The sequence below is a fragment of the Stegodyphus dumicola genome, chromosome 3, assembly GCF_044657685.1.
Source record: "Stegodyphus dumicola isolate Sdum_Otavi_A_Nest chromosome 3, ASM4465768v1".
NCBI classification, from domain to species: Eukaryota; Metazoa; Arthropoda; class Arachnida; order Araneae; family Eresidae; genus Stegodyphus; species Stegodyphus dumicola.
The window spans coordinates 140545194-140565859 of record NC_140770.1 but is presented as its reverse complement, the minus strand read 5'-3'; the positions used below and the strand labels follow the sequence as shown (position 1 = coordinate 140565859).

Below are 20666 nucleotides of genomic sequence, written 5' to 3'. Positions count from 1 at the left end.
CTGAAGGCTGTGATTGCTGATTGTTTCAGCGTGTTTGTCGTAGCTCTTCGACGACTTTAAACATGCTACTGGAGCTGTCCTGAGTAATACTAGCTAATAAACTTTGTCTTGATACTTCTTCAAGTGTAGTCGTCAATCACTCGAAATTCACAAACCCGTTCTTGCGTAACGAAGAAACGTAACACTATAAATCTGAATGAATGTGCATATGCATTTTTCAAATTTTAGAAAATAGAGGGAGTAGAATGGTCTTCTGGCAATGATGAAAGCATATAATATGTTTTCTAACTCATTTATTCATCAATGTTTTTTAAATGCAGTCGTTTCTGAATTTCTTCGTAAATAATAAATATCATCTAACATAATGTGTGAATGCTACATTTTTGACTCATGTGGGTCAAATTTTTTTAATATAAATAATTTCGGCAACGTTTAATTATCCAGTTTTCATTTTAAAAGTATTTATGTTGTCTTAATGTTAAGTCAAAATAAATCTTTTATTACACTAATTAGATATAGTTTAATGAAATATGTAGTTTTAAGATTCTTTGCATGCAAATTTAATCTATTTATAAATAATACCAAGTGTAAGCTGATTAGTTTTACTTTGTGAAATTCTGTATAACTAGCTTTACCCGCGGCTTTGCATGCATTGATGTCCTTAAATAAGTTTCAACTCCGCATGAATTTTAAAAATACACTCTGCGTAAAATTTCAAAATAAAGAACATTCGAGCGCTTTAAAATGATACAAAATTTTTTATCTCACACAGTAAAATGTAAATGCAATTTTTCAAGCAATAATAACAGAAATATACAACACGATCTTTAAAATAGATGAATAGATCTTTAAAAAAAATACGGAACGAAACATTAAATATATCACAAAAGTCGAAATGTGTATAATAGTTTTAAGTCTAAATAGAAGTTATTATTTTTTAAATGATTTTCCACGTGTAAATCCGTGAACTTTGACCTTTTCGCCAACCCAACGGTCGACCGGATACCAGCTGCGCCCCCCCCTCCGTCGCTTTCGAATCGTAGGCTGTCAACAAAGAGTTAATAATAGCCAATTGTTTCATCTGTGATTAAGCTGGAAATAATTAAGCGATAAAACCAGTTACACCACCATTGTTTCTATCATTCAAAGAGCGACACAAGTTTCTAAATTTCGAGAAATTTGGATAATTAAATCAAATGTTATAATTTTTATCACCAAGTTATTGGACCCACAGGGAAAATCTAAGAAAAAATCCCTAATGTCGCTATTGAGTCGCATTCAAATTAGCGTTTTCTGAGTTTTTAATTCATATCTCTGTTGATTAAAGTCGTACGAAGATGAGAATGGTATCGATGGATTCCGACGACTTTTTGGAATCAAGGGATATGTGTGTGAAAATTCAACTAACCGCCGTTGCATAGATATTTGTGAAAATATAAATTGGCGCGTAGCCAAATCCCTTTAATAGGGAAAAAACCAACAAAGTAAGTGAAAAATGTAGGGAAAAGTATTTTTAATTAACATCTCGGCTAATTAAAGTCGTACAAAGACATTTTATAGCCTATAACTTTTTCTAATATATCAAAAATATTTCTTGAAAATTTCATGATGATCAGTTAAGTAATTAAGGTGTGAAAGCGTAACAAACACACAAACAAACTCACATTTTCACTTTCGCATTTATAATATTAGTAAGGATAATGTGTAGGGATTGTGCCTGCAACTAAGTCTAAATTTCAAATCCCTGAATAGACGTCTAAGCGACTTATCGCTGTATCTAAGATGAAACAGAATTTAAGAAGGGTGTAAAAGAACCTTTTATTGAGCACTCAAAATAATTTAACGGAAAGCACTTCTTGTACTCACAAACCAGCCAGCATTACGGCGTAACTAAAAAATCATAAGTTCAATTAAACTAAACTAAGGCTACGCAGCGCAAGTTGGCTCAATACTATATCGTATATCCAAGCAGTCTTGGCAAGTACAAAAGATACAAGAAGACTGACTGCTATCGAAGAACAGCAACATTAAACATGGCCTTCAGCAGGTGGAACACGCTCTGATTAAACAATCCATAACCTCCCTTTAAATACTATCTCTTTCTACTTCATTTGAATACTTGCGAAATAAAAATTAGCGTTCTAGCAGGTAAACGGACAGTGAAAAATGACAGTAAAGCTACTTAACATAAAATACCTGATTAGCTAAAAATTAATAAAGCCTTAGAAATGTTTCTTAAACATTTTATATTTTTTTAACACTTACTAACGGAAAAATCAATTTAATATCAAAAATATTTTTAAAACTTTAATAGTTTTGAAAACAAAAATGGTAATCGAAATAGGGTTAGCTAAAATTTCATTCGTATTTGTTTGGTCACGCATTACAAAAATGCAACATGTAAGTACCCTTACGTACTACAGATGATATACATTTATTTAATATTTAAAATTTCTCATACATAACCTCTCGTAGCTTTCATTATACTCTAAAGTGTCACTACAGAGGCGCACTTACGTAACAACTCATCACGTAGACTCTTACATATGTCGACGGTGAGTTTGTCCTTTGAAATAATATGTCACTTGGCTACTTTGAAGCGTGGTAGTAGCATTTTCTGTACAAAATATTGGTTGCATTCGCATTTTTATAATATTCATATGAGATATTGCGAATTACTTAGCAGTTATCCATACGTATAGTTTCAAAACAGTTTTCAAAATACTTGTATTAATATTATTGCATGTTGACCATTCCTGTAGATCAAACTAAAACGAAGAAGCAGAAGTTTTTCTTTATTTAAATTCCATGCCTTAGTATATTAAGGGAAAATGAAGCAAACGCTGAAGTATAACTCCGGCAATATAAAGAATTCCAATTCCTCTTTAAAGCGAACTTTAATGTAGATAGGAGCCAGTTTCCCTTAGAAAGTCCTCCACGAAAGCATCCCTCCGCTTAGGCCGATAACTCTCGCGTGCTTTTTGAAAAACATATAAAACAAACCATACTAAACCTCTTTAACGCAGAGACAAATCTAACAAACTTATCCGCTGTAAAAATATAGGACAAGTTGCTGTCGAAAACTCACAACTTGGAGGTTCAAATATACTGTAAAACTGGCAATGCTTTCACTGATGGTAAAACGAAAAAATACTGAGTTGGATTTCCGGCTAAAGTCAGAATTTGCTGACTGAGCTGACTTGTGATTTCTAGAGACAGCTTTTATGCAATCTTACGGCGAGAAAAAGGATTACTAGAATTTTATGAAAGAATCCTTTCAAAGCGCGTCATGGTGGAAGATTCTAAAATGTCGCCATTTTGGGCAAAAATTGTAAAATACCATAAAACTGGGCAGAAACTCATCACCAAGGCAGGGATATATTTCAAGCGTTGATATCATATATTCGAATTACTCATAAACTTCCTATAACTACTGCCATAAGATGTTACTTCCTGGGTCATAATAACTGAATTAAACACTTCAGTACACGATTATTACTCATACTGATTGGAAGAGAAATACGCCAATGTAAAATTTAAAACTTAGGTTTAAAAAAACCTTAATTTTTTTAAAGTTTTAAATAAAATCCTATCGATTTCGAAAAGGATCAGACACAGTTTTTGATACAGAAGCGATATTTGTATTTCAGCAAATACCTTTTGCTACTGAAGAAAATTTTGCATATTAAAATGATAAAAATTTAAGTCATTTAAATTAAAAGTTTTAATCAGAAACAAATTTTACTCCTGATTGCTGAACCACTTTTTATTCTGATTGCTTAAAATGCTTTAAAATGTTTTTACTTCTCAAGAAGAGTCCTTGTCTGATCGTTTTCGAAATTGACAGAATGTTATTCAAAACACAAGCTAAGTAAGTTTGCTTTATTTCCTAATTTTAAATATTACACAGTATTAAAACTAAATGAAAATACAAGAAATATGTGTACAAAATTACCACAAAACAAAGAATAAATATAATATATTTTTTTAAATGTATTAAATCACAAAATGAATTAAATCTGTCTGAAGTAAAACACAAGTGAGGTTTTAAATAAATTTATAACATTCTTATTTCATGAAACTCACCGGAAGCCTAGACTAATTAGCTACTAAGACTAATTAATGCATACAGTTCGAAACAGATTCGAATTCTAGTACACGAGGTGGCTATCTTCAACCTTTTCCAAGTGTGTATGGTAAAACAAGTTAATTTCCTGTAAAATATCTCTAATGATGGCATTTCTCCTTTACACATACACACACACACCTCCTTTACACATTCCTCCTTTATTCCTATATATACATACGTTTCGTGCCGCCGATTGCACAACTGCTTGTTATAACAGTCCCATATACAAAATTTCAACGTTCTATGGCTATTTTTTTAGTTATGCAAGGTACATAAATATGTACGTACGTGCAGATGTTATGAAAAAATCTCTTCTGAATCCATCTTAAATCCGTTTTGGAAAAAAAGTCCTTTATTCTGTTCCTACGCACAGATGTCACACAAAAACATAGTTCGAATGGATTCGAGAGCAGTCAAAATAGATATTTTCGTTGAACTACGATACTCGAAATTTTTTGAGATTACAATACTTCTTTTACTTCGTACAAAGAAGTAAAAAGGAAATTCGTTTGGTATGTTATTAAAATAGGTAAATACTTTGCAAGGTTTATCCTAAGTTTTTAACAGTTATCTTTAGTTAAAGCTACTTTCCTACTACTCCTAATTTCAGCTTACAATTTCCTATCAGAATATGTTTTTAGAATCGCGATTAATGCAAATGAGTAAGAGCGATATTTAAGTCGAAGTTCCACTGACTTCGTTATGCGGATTTTTTACTCTTCTAACAGGAATCCTCTTCAGGAGACGATAACCATGTATTGGTAAAATCTTTTCTTAAGCCCGTATGCTAATAACTAGGACAAGGATAAAACTTTGTTAGAGAGCTAGAAATTCTGACTAGCGCGCGTTTGCCGTTTGGCTACACTCTCTCTCTAAGCAATTTCTACGCTCGGCCATATTTCAGGCCCTGATAGCTTCGCCAGTTTAGTTGATATTTAGGAGCCAACTACTCAGAATTTTGATAGCTTCGGCTATATCTTTTTATCTAAGCATTAGTTAAGTCTTATTTCTTACCAGCAGCTACGCGGCCAGCCTTCGTCTAGCTTTTAAATGTACCAGAAAAATGCCTAAAGGGAACATCAAACGTTAAATTTAAATACTGCGCAGAATTTTACTCTGCAGAACAACTTCATTTTTTAAAAAAACGCACAAATTATAAAGAAGTATTACATATAACAAAATTACTATGAAACAAGCAATATCCCTTAATAAATTTTATTAATTATCCTAATAAATATATTAACCAACTTCCCGTTGCAAAATCTTAAGAATTCAAATGGTATAAAGGAAGTTAGGAGCTTTATTTCCTAAAATAATCATCCAAAAAATTTTATATAATTAAAATTATACATAATTAAAACAATATAAAAAATTACAATTAAATAAGCAATAAATCTCACATTTTCAAGAGAAAAAGTCAGCAGTTCAGTATCTAAAGCAATGAATGGAAAACTGTTGCAAAAACCACATTTCTAAAAGAATGAAACTATTATCTTTTAGAAAGCAATAACCGATCAAAATTGTGCTTGGTGGCTGACATAATTCAAAATATACAAACCTCTTTGCCATTAGCCAATAAAGAGAGAGAGAGAGAGGGGGAAAAAAAGGAAATTCTTTCTGTTGTGCCTCGTGAGACACATGAGGGTCAGAATAAGAAGATTGCGATGTGCCTGTTGCGTATCCAAAAATCAAGAGGAAAAAAAAACAGCATTTTATCTCATATTTTCAACAGTCAGCAGTCTGAATGAAAAACTGTTGCCAAAACCACATTTCTAAAAAAATGAAACTATTCAAAATGATGCGATAAAATCGAAAAGATAAAATAAAAAAAATCTGATTCGAATTTTGAAAAAATCGCTTCGAGGTACACTGGCTATTGTCCATACGCGCCTATATACCAAATTTCGTAGCTCTGGGTATATTAGCTCACGCGCAGCACGAACGAAAGTCACTCAGACTCTTTCTTTTATCATGTGTAGAGATTAATTTGAGTTCAAGCCTAAATGGAGGCTTTGATTTACGCCCTGAGAAAGGGGCCATCTGTTTAATTCTTATTTTGAGAAATAAAGCGTATTTAACCCTTCTTGAGCTTACGTCTCTGTTCCTGAACTAAAGCGTTTATTCTCTTACCAGTTCACGAAGTTCCTACACTATTAGCTGTTAGATAAAGGTTGGAACTCCCCAACTTTAAGGGAATTTTGTTAACTGGACGCAGTGAAATTACACAGACCAAACTCTAAAAATCATTACATATTTTATTCTTTTTCATAACAACTATTTTAGATAGCTAGTTCAAATGAATAGAAAATTTTAATTCGTAAATTGAATCTAACATTAAATAATTTTTAGCTTGCACAAATGATTAACTATATACATTTCAAACCTCTTTCTTATTCAATCAATGCAATAGCATACAACTCCAAATACCATCATAAGTATATATATAATTTCCGCTCTTATTGTTAAAAACGAAATTGAAACTGAAAGAGGCGGAAACTATCTGGACTTTAAAATCTCATCACGCCCAAAACCTAAGAAAAGGGCTGGTTACTAGAATTTCTCATTTGAAACAACCAAAAAAAAAAAAACCTTTTTTTTTTTTTTTATTTGCTTCCATTTCCTGAAATGTTAAGAGTAATAACCAGCAATAAAAACAGTCTAATAACCAGATCAATAAGAATAACCTTTCTTCTCTGGAGGAAAATTATGGAAGAATTGGGTTGATTCGTAGCAATCTTCCTCTTGAGCAACTTTTCCGTAATGTACGGGAGACAGAATCGAGATTAAGAGATTTCGGGGTCTTCACATGGAGCGACAGATAGCTTACTATTTCAAGGAGATGTCTAAGCATTGTCAGTTATTAAGACAGTTGGAAACAGAAAATAGTATTACGTAATCTTCTCTTTCTCCAACCTTGCAATCATTGTTATGAAATGGCACCGAGCTCGAAGTATGTGTTGTGTTTCTTCTTCCTCTTAGGGAGGAAACAGACAGGGGAAAACGTAACAAAATTACCATTAACTAATTAAGTGTTAAACAATTAAAAGTTAAACAAGCAGTTATTAACAGGTCAAACAATTTTGTGATCGTAAAGAGATGGACAAATATCAATACATGCATTGTGTTTACCATATATCCGGGACTGTGCTGTGAGAGGATCGAATAATAAGACAACAGTATTTCATAAGCAAGAACATAACAAAATTCCAAATTAATTCTGAGTTTATTAAGTATTCTCATGTCAAAAGGAATTTCCATTAATTTCCTGATTATACCTTCACCTTATTTAATTTAATATTTTGACATCAAAATTTTATCATGAAACATCCTTATTTACCTTTCCAGATAAAAACGATTAAGTAAATCATACAAAATAAAATACACATTTTTCTTTGTCTTTAAGCAAGGAATTTGACGTACAGGCTAATAATAATTTCATAATAAAAAAATTTTCATTATTAATTAGATGGAACTCTGAATTTTAAGTTAATTTTAGAAATAAAGATATTAGGATGAAGGCGAGTTTCCTTTAGGTCATTGGAAATTAGCAGGTACTTATTATCCTCTTCTATTTCATTAAAAAAATAATTTAAAAAATTGTTATCTGGGGGGTGGTCATCTTGAAGTGGAACATGAACCGTTTCTCTAATAACCGTCCTTACAACACCAGGCTAAACGACATCCTGGAACACAAGAAAAGGCACGTCGATAAATTCATACATCTCACAAGGAAAATCAGCTATAGTGTCTAGCGGAATTGAAGGATTGAAGAATGATTGAAGCATTGAAGAACGATTTGCCATTATTCTTTCCGGAACACAGTCCGTTCGCGCACCACTGAAGTATAAACTGCCCGTATCTTTTCAGGAACACAGTCCGAACACGAACCATTGAAGAATGATTTTTGTCTCTATCTTCTCAGGAATACAGTCCGAACGTGAACCATCGAAGAATGAATTGCTTATCTTTTCAGGAACACAGTCAGAACACGAACCATTGAAGAATAAATTGCCCATATCTTTTCAGGACCACAGTCCGAACGTGAACCATTTAAGAACGGATTGTCATTAATGTACGGTACTACCAAACCTTAGCTAAAACTGGATCGGTAACGAGAACAATTCCTTTTCATTATCACGCTGCACCCCCAGGATACTTCCATCAGTATTTGTTCAGCCGACAGAATAAGCTATCGCTCACATGCATCTTCACCCCAGCACGGAACAAGGCCGGGAGGCGTAATGGCAGACCGCACATTGAGTTGAACAGTGTTAAGCGAATTTCGCTTACTGCGCATGCTTGATGGTGTACCTTTGGCGCGGGAAGAAATATTGGCGACTAAGCAACCCTACGCTAGCTTCTTCGTGATCTCCATGGCTGTCGATTGTGTTCGAGTGATGTTTACAACTACAATGTTGTGGAACTCTGTTTATTAGTTATTTTAACGTCCATACCGATTGCACTTGCTTATTTTTCTACTATATATTTCATTTTAATTTGTCAATAACAATACATTTAATATTTGTTAACATATGTTGTGCGTAATAATTCGTTATTTAGATGTAATTTGTTTACATGTTATAATTCAGTAATGTAAACTGGATTTTCTCGCTTAGTTTGTTAGCGTATATTCGCGCTTTTGTTTTCTCATTTCAAAGAATTTAATAAACAGCATTAAAGAATTGTAAAATTTCTTCAGTGTTATTTACAAGCACTTGCTATATTCCTCAGTGTTTCTTTATATATGTACGAATGTAACGTATGGTAAATCCTGAATTGCTTTTATTGCTTAAAAGTATAATGAATAAATTTTTAAATAATATATCGTAACTTTCAGTCTTTTTCTGGACGAAAATTTGTACAGTTACAGAGGAATGTGCAGAATTTCATAAGTATTACATCTTACATTTTGAATGCAAACACTGCTTCACATCATTTTGTAATAATGATTTAGATCTTATCTCTCTATGCCTGTATCAGTTGTTTCATCGGATTATTTATCAATAATTCCTGGTAGAAAAGGTTTTTCCTCTTATCATCCCCAAGGAACAGAAATTTAATTAAAGTGATGAATTATTGGAATGAATTTTAGTCAGTATTTCAAGTTATTTAGAATTCTACTGCAGTGGAAAATATGTTATTTAGATTTCTGTTTCATTAAAAATTATTTAAAAGCTGTGTAGAAATATTATTTTGAAATGTAAGAATTTTAAGTAGCAGAATTAAAAGTATTTAAAAGGTAGCTATTGTCATTGATCATAGATTAATTGACTTGGTTTGTTTCCCTTGATAAAAGGGAAGACGTCAGTACATAAACAATATATTTTTTATTCTGGGGGGTTAACATTGTTATTAATGGTGATATAATCAAATAAATAACAAAGAATCTTTGCAAATGAAACGTATTTTACCATTTCTTTGAATTTAGATATTTTTTCAAATATTCCAAGCATTTAAAAGAAATATAGTTTACATATTATGTAACTGTGGATGTATTTCTATTTCCTGAAGTTCTGAATATCTGCAGAAACACCTATTTCGGTCTATGATTTAGATGCCTTAGAAAGTTAAGAAATAATTTTTTTTAAATATTTTGAAATTATCAACAAATAATTTTATATTAATAAGAAATTGATACTTTTGTAATTCCCCCAAAAAATTCTTCAAGACTGGCAAATACTTACAGAAATTTTAGTTGTACATAAATTTGATTCGTCCCCCCCCCAAGTACATGTGACGAATATGGACGTACGTGTGATGAGTACGTTCCGTTAGACTTTGTGATTGTTTTGTGTCAACTATACTTGTTGCCAAAATTTGGTCTTTATGCATATATATAATGTATACAACATGCATGCAAATTTATGATGTGTGTGATCATGGGAAAGCCTCGAGGCTATCTGCCTAACGGAAGGGACGTCTTCATGGAGGTCTTTCTAAGGAAAACTGGCTCGTATACACGTTACACACAGGGAAAACCACGAAAACGCCCATGCAGCCAGCCCATTCGCGGGATTCGAACCTCAGACAGAACTACCAGTGTTCAGGAACTTTACCACTCGGCGGCTGGTGGGCCTGTGCAAAGTTATGATAGCTGTTAATTTATCATAATTGACCAAACATTACGAATACTGTTTCTCTTTCAAGATACGTACTTTCAGTTGTTTTCATAACAACTTCTGCATTTATTTAGAAAAAATTCTGTTGATAAAATACTACACACAGAAATATTTTTAAAATGATGTTTAAGAATGCTGTTGATTTTTCAGAGACACAGTAACAATTTAACTGGTTATAAACTTAACAGAGCACAGATGTTGAACAGAAAAAAGATTGCCATTAGAAATGCTTAAATGCCAAATTAAAATATTTGATCATAAAACAAATGTAATTACAGTTAACTGATTTTTGAACTTGAAGACTGATTATCAAAAATAAGTTAATGTTTATTAAAAGAATTTCATGAAAACAACCTAATTTTGAAGTACAATGAAAATAGTAGATTTTACTTTACCAAAATAGCTTAGTACGATGATTTTGTCAATGTATTCTTTATGTTTATTTATGGGAAATTCACAGAATGTAACATATATTATGAATATAAAGGTAATTTTTTTTATTTTAAACTATCGCTTATTAAATTAAAAATAATTAACAAAAGTTTGAATATTTAGTGTAAAATTCGACTTTTCATTATTAAGATTAAAAGCTCTTTCCACTGATTACTTTTCTTGATTTAACGAATCTCCTTTTGATCTTTCTTACACCTGATAAGAGTTTCACCCACTTTGGCAATATATACTGTGTGAGAATTCTGGAAAACTTAAGCGACTTCTCGTTATGTTTTGGAAATTACGGCAGAGGTTTGGAATAGGTATAAAAAACGCTTTTATAAACTCAGACAAATTAACAGAGTGCACAGCTTATTAATACATAATCAGCCAGCATTTATGGCGTAAATCAAAAGTAACGAAATGAATTTAAGTAAATTTTAGTTAGCCCAAAGGCTACACAGACAGAAAATGCACAAATTGTCTCAGATCTAATATTGGCATGATAAGCTAATGGCGAGAAAAATGCAATGCTGCAGATAACCTGCTCCCAAGGAGAACCCAACTAGTAATGTGGTCTTCAAGTAGATTCTTCGTTCTGATTCTACTAATTTAAATACTACTGCTTTCTATCTCATTTGAATACACTCAAAATTAGTATTCTGGCTGGAAAATGGAAAGCGAGAAGAAAAAGCTAATTAACATAAAATAACTGGTTAATAAAAATAAATGAATACTTTACAATCTCAATTTACCACTTTCATTTAGCCATTTTCATTTTTATGTAGCCTGTATGTCGAAATATACATTTGTTTTGCTGATAATAAACTTAATTCTTTCATTTTTTACCCAATTACATAACACCACATGCAACAGCTGTAAATATGAAAAACACATTTATATATCTAGCAGTATGTTAATTTTTTTTGAATATATGATGTCTGTCATCTACAAAAGAAAACTGTAAACTTAAAATATAAGATGTGAACACAGGTCTCCTGTTGGATAATATAAGAAAGTAACACTTTCTGGTATTATTATTTGTAGGACCCAAGGTCCTACAAATAATAAAAAATAATAATTAAAACCAAATACTGTGTGGAGAGTAAAAAGCATAACGCAAAAACTTGGTGAAAAATTAAATCCCATTCTGTATAACAATATATGCATTTGACATTATTAGGTATTACTAATTAAATTAACATTTTAATACTTCAATGAAATATCAAGAAAATGAGAAAATATTATGAATACTGCTTACTGTATGATATTAATTTTTTGAAAGTGAGCTAATTAATAAACAAAGACCAAAATATATAATTCCATATTGCTTAAGCTGAAGTCTACTTCATCCTATTATATCATCATTAGTTATAAGGGCAGAACATTGCAGTCTTCACCTTGCAAAATCCATGAGCAACATTTTAATAATATAGGAAAAGTTCATACAATGGCCAGTAGCTGAATTGAATGAAATGAGTATTTTAAATTTATAATTAAACATATTTTAAATTTGCTAGAAATTTAGGGACATATAATGTTTAAATATTTAAAGTTTCGGAGGAAACTATTTAAAATGTCTTCTTTTTTGGGGGGGCGGGTTGCTTTAATTGCTTATGGGTTACAGATTTCAGCTGTATAATCTCATAAATAGCATTTAAAGATTAATTTTTTAACCCAGGCAGATTATATTTCCTCGTATGAAGTTATTATTCAAAATGTATTCACTGCCATACTTATTCATTACTATTCAAATACTAATAAATCGTATAGTAATACAATATTCAAATATTAATAATTAAATCCTTAAAAAAATGTTCTATATTAAAAGGAAGAACATTTTAAAATGCCCAATTGAGCAGTATTTTTTAATCTTAAAATACGTCACTGTTGTATTATTTTTCAAATTCGTTACTAATATACGAATTAAGTAAACTCAAGTATTATTTAGAATCGAGGATTAGTGATGTGGGTGTTTTGAATGTTCAGGGTTTTATGGAAAAGTACTATTGAATGGTAAAAAAAGGTTTATTAAAATTCAAATGCAGTGTGTGTGTGTGTGTGTATTTAATTACGACAAAGCACACTAGGGCTATCTGCCTAAGGGGAGGGATGCCTTTCGTGGAGGACTTTCTAAGGGAAACTGGCTCGTATACACGTTACACATGGGGAAAACCACGAAAACACCCATGCAGCCAGCCCGTTCGCGGGATTCGAACCTCGGACCGAACTACCAGTCAAATACAGTAATTCAATGATGTAATATACACATATAATTAATATGTACAACAAAAAATTATTGTATGAAATGCATAAGAGAGCAAAAAAATGAAAACATATACATGAATTTACAATAGCATAAGCTGCAAAATAAACGGAATACAGGAATATTCACATAAATTTACAATAATATGAAACAATTAAGTGTTATGAGTAAGTTAAATCTTCATTTTCATTGTTCTTTTAATATCTTGTGTTGGTGGCTGGCCTGCACCCATTCTTTGAGTGATAATCTCTGTGGCACTTCATCAAAGCCTATATTGTTGAAACAAACATTACCAAATGCTAAGTTGTAATGACATTAATACATGTATCATAACAAATACACAATGAAAATTAAGAAAATGTTAATGTACTAATATTTCTTTTTTCAGTAGTATTAATTCTTGAAATATCATAAAAGAGGAATTAGGCATTTTTTATTAAACATTCAATTATACATCTACCAATTTCAGTGTTGTAGTGGCACCAGGATAACTATGCGAGACACACTAATCCCCTCGAAGTTTTCTGATATACAAAATAATTTTGGCAGTAACTTGTAAAGGCTAAAAAATATTATCAAAAAGATACAATTCTTAAGTAATTACATATATTTTGCAGAAATACTTCGGAACTGTTTGAGCTGGTATTCGTGAGAATCCTCGAGTAATTTTTTAATTGCAGAATAATTGAATTGAAAAACAACAGAATGCAACCAAATTATATTATTAAGTATTCTTTCATTTCACTTTCTAATGCATGCATAATAGCATTAAATAAGAATTTAATAAAAACATTAAAAATAATTATATGAAGCAAGATCTCTAAAATTTCAAAATTGCATATAATTAAAATCTAGTTTAATATCCGCAATACGTTTTTAACTCATTATATTTTCATAAATTTAACTTTGCAATCTATGACGAATTACAACCAAACATACTTTATGACAAAAGAACATGAACTTCCAGACTAAATATAATGTGCATCATTTAGTCTGATATTAAAAACTATACAAAAAATTTCAAAACACATGATATTTATTCTGTTGCAGAAGCACACTGTTTATTTTTAATGTATATAATAATAAGCAAAGAGGATGTGTGTCAAATTTTCAGTTCTATAATTTTTATATCTAATATACAGTGCACTATTATGCTAATAAGCAATCTTTATTTTAAATTCTTGCATTATATGTTGGTGATTATGGGTGGTTTTTTATTCATCTGTTTTCTTATCCGTCATCGCAACTTCACTAAGACTGTTAATCAAGGCTCAAATGTATCCCTGCCTCCCGTAATTTTAAAGAAATATTTTAAGGAAAGATAGGTTAAATTACATAATAATTATATGTACTTTGCTTGCGCATTTACAGTCAGACATAATACTCAACAACTAAAACTGAATGAAATGTGCTTGAAAATGCCCAAGTGGGATGTGAATGGCTTCAATAACATACTATACTGGAAAAGTAAATAAAAGTATTATAAAAATATTGCTCCAATTCTAAATAATAGTTGTGTAATAAAAGAACATTTTAGATATGATATTAACTAATTATTTTTTTAAATTTTATCTCTTTGACTTTTAAAATGGAGGTAATGTTTCTGATTGATATTATGCGAAAACCTGCTACTCTAAATCTAAAAAACGTTCCCAAATTTCACACATCTGCAAGAAACTAATAAGGTCAACAATGTCTGATTAACTGAATTTGTTGGCAGATAATGATTCAAATCTGAATATAAGAGACATGTAAATAGTATAAAAGCACACCAAATTTATATCAGTGTGCGAGTCATCGTATGTGTGAATGAGTGCCTACTATAAATTAAGTATAAATCTTACTCTGAACTACTTAGTATACTTATGCACTAACTTTTGCATTTTCTTAATTCATATATTTAATTAGCATTATTACAAAATTAAATAATGTCTGTAATAATTGTAATTGAAACAATTACATTTGAAGTTTCACCTCTTTCATTAACTTCATTAGCAAAGCATACAATTAAGTGCTTCACAGTATTATTAACTGTAACTCAGACATTTACTTACATCTTAACATTCCACTTCCAGAAACAAAGGTTAAAATTTTTCAGCTGACATTCACTGTGCCAATGCCTGAAATTAAAATCATTTTACAAAAATCTTTAAAATGATGATTCAAGTATTGAAAAATCATAGATTATAACATGGCCATGCACACAAAATATTTTATTATTTTTATATCAATAAAATGATATGTTGTTCTGTGCTGAATGACTTATTTAACACGAGAGTGTGAACGGTTGTGAAATCACATCAAAATAATAAGAAAAGTTATAAAAAATGAAATAAGGGGTTATTGTATTTAAATTTTACTATTTAGTTAAGAATGATTATTTACTAACTGTAATTCATACATTCATCTCTGGTACAGACTTTCTACAAATTATCTTTCGCTACTATAGTCTGTATAGTCAGCTTGACAGGTACAAGCAAATGATGATTGACAGTCGTAATTATTATCTTGCCTTCCTGCTACATGTGCAGTACATGTACATGTTTTCCTATAACTTTCATAATGGCATACATACTTTTCACTGCAGAAACATACAATTTTATGAAGAACTAATTCGCAATAATATATAGCACACATTAAAACAATCTAAGCATACTTTATAAAGTGCAATGTTATGTAATCGTTGACGAAAAATTACATACATCAAAATATACTTTATTGTTGACTTTAATATTACTTTAGGGTTATTAAAAATCATCATCAATTCCTACATACTGTACAATCATTTGCCTTTTAAAAATATAACTTGTTACATTTAATATTTCATCAGATTTTTCTATTCAATAGATATTTAATAATATTAGGAGTTAAGTAAATTTAAACCAATTATATTTTATTTTTACCAATTCTTTACAGTTATACCACAATTTGTTACATTACTTTATATCATATTAATTTCAATCAAAACATTTCAACATATTTTGAGATAAAAGACCCAAGTACCTTGCATCAGTTTTACCTGTGATAAAATTACGCTCTAAATACTAATAGTTTTCTTCTTGAAGTTTCTTGAAAAGATGTTTCTTTTCGAAAAAATTAGAACAGTAAGGAAACAAATCAATCCTTAAAACTTTTTTCTTAATGTTACATTATAAAGAAATTTAGGAAATGTTAAAAAAAGTTATTGAACTGTATGTGTGTTAAAAAAGATGATACTGTGACATAGTACATAAACATACTTGCACTTATAACATATCAAATTTACTGAAATGGGAAAATATATACATACCTGAAAGCAATCTTGCAATAGCATTTGGTTTGGAGCTCTTGCGCTATCCGCTGGGGCATTTATATTTACGCTGACTTTCTTTACCCATTTTTTGCACTCTTCAATCGAATTTATACTTTGATCGTATCATTAAGCTTTCCAGTTGTTGGAGCAGTACAGTAAAAAATTGTATTTTAGTACAGTAATTACTATACATTTACATTATACTCTACAAAGATTTAAACGTCAGATTTGTTTACAATCAGATGGCGGTACATCTACCATATACCGTATTTATCCTCCTTTCAAATCGCGCCAACATAGTAATTACGCCAAATTTTTTTCTGGGCATGCGCAGTATGCGACATTCGTTTAACACTGTTCAACTCAATGTGCAGTCTGCCATTACGCGGCCGGGAGCATGAAAAATGCTGCTTCGCTCCTTTCCCTTCGCCTTCGAATCAATCCTACACTCAGACCAAAGAATCTCTAAGGAGAGATCCTTAGGCCCATATCACACGGCGTTTGTTTCACACGAACAACTGTTTGGGACAATTTTTCTGCCTGGTTTACTATTGAAAGAAAGACGTGCGACTTTTTTCTTCCTTTCGAAAAAAGTTGCAAGTTGTTCGTTTTCAACCAATCAGCTATCAGCGCCGAATGCTGTTAGCTTGTTTGTAGTGGAGAACCAGTTTTCCCTGTGTTAACCCCAAAGCGACCTGTGGTGATTGGCTGTTGTGACAAAGCAGAAAAATTGTTCCAAACAGTTGTTCTTTCGAAACAAACCGACGTGTGATAGCAGCCTTAGAGATTCTTTGACTCAGACGATCCAAGCAAAAGGTGTCTGTTCTTCAAAAACTCCTTCACTTCCTTCAGCAACCACATCTCCCATTATGCCATTATTATCGCCCCTCAATTTTAGCACTAATTTCCGCTTTTACCCCCGAATGACCAAAAAATGTTTACGACACATGCGCACACTAACCGTCTTTCGCCAAGAACCTGACACTGCAATTCGCCAACCTGATGACGTAGCCGAAGGTGAAAATGCAACCCTTGACCTTTCTATCACGTAAACAAGTCTTAGGGGGTCAACCGCACAAAAGAAGTTTGTTCTAGAAAATTCTAAAGGACAAACAGCACCATGACAAAGCGAAATTCTTCCTTTTTTTCCGAACTCTTCACAGAGAAGCAAAATTTTGAGAAATTATTCAAAAATAATTCAAAAATAAAAGAAAATAATAAGTATTTAATGAAGCATCTGCCTTTTCCCAAACTTAAGAATTACAAAACCGAATTAATCATGAAAATAAAAACTCAATTTAATAATTCAGAATTAAAATAAACATTAAGATTTTCAACTAAGAAAATAATTAATCCAGTTCTTTATAATAGATCGATTAATTATCTACACAACATATGTTATATATAACCATTTTTGCAAAAGATAAAGAAGCATACAGTGCAAAAGGAACAATAAAAGCTGATATATTTTACAATTTAGTTGTTCAGTGGTCAGCAAAATTCACCTGATTATTTTGCGAATATTACTCCCGCAAAAATACGATAATTCGAATCTTGAGGGATGCCACATTAAAAGATTAGAATTGCATATTACCGCAAACAAGTTCTGTTGCCTTATTGAAGCTTAATTCTTCTGAAACATGTAATTTACGGATCCATACCTTCTATATTATTAAAGAACGAATAACCTGTATGTATGTTTGTTACCTGACACTGTGGAAAAACAACGGTAACTAGAGACACCAAATTCTAAACACATATCGTAATTTTTCTTTTGAAGAACTAAAGCTAACAAATCACTAACATGTATACTTGAATTTATAATTCTTCTCTACCAAAACGCATTATACTTGTTTCAGAGCTTTTTCATAAATATTGCCACCAGGTGCAAAGCTTTTAATTAACTCATCAGCGAAACTACCCTATTCCATAGTTTAAGATAGATATGAAATCTTATCGTATAAGTCAAAATTGGGATTCTCATCTATTTTTACTTCCTTGTACGAAGTAAAGGAAGTGTTGTAATCGCGAAAAATTTCGGGTATCATGCTTCAACGAAATATCAATTTTGCCCGCTCCCTAATCCATCTGAACCATGTTTTTGCGATGTTATAAATATATATGTATGTATATAATTACAAAACATTATTTTAAAAAACATAATATAATCATGCCTAGTATTTTCTCGCATTAAACTGCTGAAAAATTATCAGTAAAGTCATTAAGTAAGAAATTTAGAAACAATTTTTCACAAAGACCAAAAGTTGAAATAAATTTCATAAAATCTATAAATGTAAAAAAGAATTTAAAAAGTGTTAAAACTAAAATACTTCGAACAAGTAATACCCTAATTCAAAAAATCAATGAAATTTAAATAATAAAAAATATAAAATAAGAGGAATTCAATCAACTTCATTGCCACTTCGTCAGGAGGAGGACCATTGAAATCAATTGAAATATCTCTTCCATAAAAAGTCCTTGCTTTTCTGTATCCAGAATCAGCCGATTAACTTTTCCAATGTATTTTAATTATAATAGTTCACCCGAAAATTCTGTCCCCTTCCCAAAGCAAGGAAAAAACCAAGTATACTCAAATCAAAATTTTTTACATTTAGGCAAAGAGAACTTTATCCAAAGAATTCAAAACTAAGTTAAATTATAAAACACTTTAGTGAAACACTTAATCCAAACGGAATTGAAATATAAACTCACAAGAAGTAATTCAAATTTCGAGTACTTTCAATTAGAACACAGCCGAAACTGTGAAGAAGATCGTTATATGTAGTGATGCGTAGGTTTTCCAGTTTGGCGTCATTGGCGAAACTAAAATTCAGTGAAGAGAAAGTGATTCCTCAAAAAGTAAAAAATTATAACAAAAGACAAAATTTTGAAAGCAAAAGAAAAGCATTTTAAAATATATATTAAAATTTTAATTTCAATTTATATTTTGAAAAACAATAATAATACTTTACTAAAAAATGAAATTAAAGTAAATTCTAACCTTTTTCAAAACAATTAGTGAATAAAGAACGTGATTCAATGTAAAACTTTAATAAAAGTTTTAGAACTAATTATACTTTAAAATTAAAATGACCCAAATATTATAAATAGGTACTCACTCTTTTACCCGACTCGGTGAGCTCACTTTTTGTATTCTTATAGATCAAGGATATCAAACTCGCGGGCCGCATGCGGCCCACAACAAATATATTTGCGGCCCGGCCAATATATCGGCAAATAATAATATATAATAATAAAATCATATATCGACGAAGAAAAAAAATGAAATGTTTACTGCTAAGTAATTAAAGATAATTTATTCAGTGTTGTTAGATTACTCACAGCGAGCTGACACACACACTACTTAAATTACAAATGCGTGTGAGTAGCTTGCGTTCAGCTACCTTCGGCTTTTGGGGGACACGTGCACTCAGAACTTCGCATCCCCCGATAGCCGTATGTGCTCGAACTCATGCTCTCAGTTTTCCAATCATAGTTTTGTACGATATATTGGTGCATGCACTTTGCTTTATTATTAATTATTACTTAATTCATATTGTTACGGATTTCATAGTTATTTATTTAGTTTTTTTTTTTTTTTTTTTTTTATTTATTTATTTAGAATTGTAATTAGATTTGCTTCATGTTGCCTTAGCAACAAAGACGATTTTCGAAAAGACAGCTGCGTTGGAAGGTTAAAAATAGAACAGCGCGTGCATTTAATACTTAATAAATAAATATCTCGTAATTGCTGTTGCCATCCACAAAAATCCAGATATTTATAGATGTTTCCAGTATATTCGAGAAATTAATTATAAAGCTTATAAAAGCCGAGAACAAACAACTCATCTCAGTAGTAGCTGTAGTTCTAGCGAACTGTTTGTTTACTTAATGCTGTGATTTATTTGTAGCGATTTCGCTGTGAGATAGAATTAGTTTCTCTGTTTTGAATTCATTTTTGCTAAACGTTTGACATTTTTTGATATTGTTAGAATATTTTTGAATAAATATTTCAGCATTTTGATTTATCTCTTGTGGAAAGAATAAATTTTTGTTAACTTTTTAACGTTAACCGTGTTTATTCCAGCCCTTTGTATTCAGTATGTCTATATCAAAACCAAGTGGTAGTAAAATTAAACGAAAATTCGCTGACCACCATAGAATATTCCAAGTAAAATGGGAATTAGAATATTTTTGCAGTGAAATAAAAGATAAAATAATCTGCTTGATATGTAATAATACTATTAATGTACCAAAGTTATATAATATTAAACGTCATTACGAACAACACAAATCGAAATATAACAATTACGAAGGATTAATGAGAGAAGAAAAGTTGAAAGAGCTCAAGTTAGGAGTGAAAAAGCAACAGTCCATGTTTAGTAAAGTATTGCAAGAAAGTGAAGCGGCGGTACATGCAAGCTACGT

The 20666-nt window shown here is 31.0% G+C and overlaps 1 protein-coding gene and 1 long non-coding RNA gene across 3 annotated transcripts in view; one reads left to right on the top strand and one right to left on the bottom strand.

Moving 5' to 3' along the window:
* LOC118202245 (potassium voltage-gated channel protein Shaw-like) overlaps positions 1 to 20666 on the top strand; it is a 437925-nt gene that overhangs the window by 303243 nt on the left and 114016 nt on the right. The window lies entirely within an intron of this gene.
* Positions 13166 to 16296, bottom strand: LOC118199628 (uncharacterized). The gene is made up of 3 exons (XR_004759969.2): positions 16236 to 16296; positions 15001 to 15066; positions 13166 to 13215 (listed from the first exon to the last, which is right to left on the bottom strand). It is a non-coding gene; the product is annotated as an uncharacterized LOC118199628 (long non-coding RNA).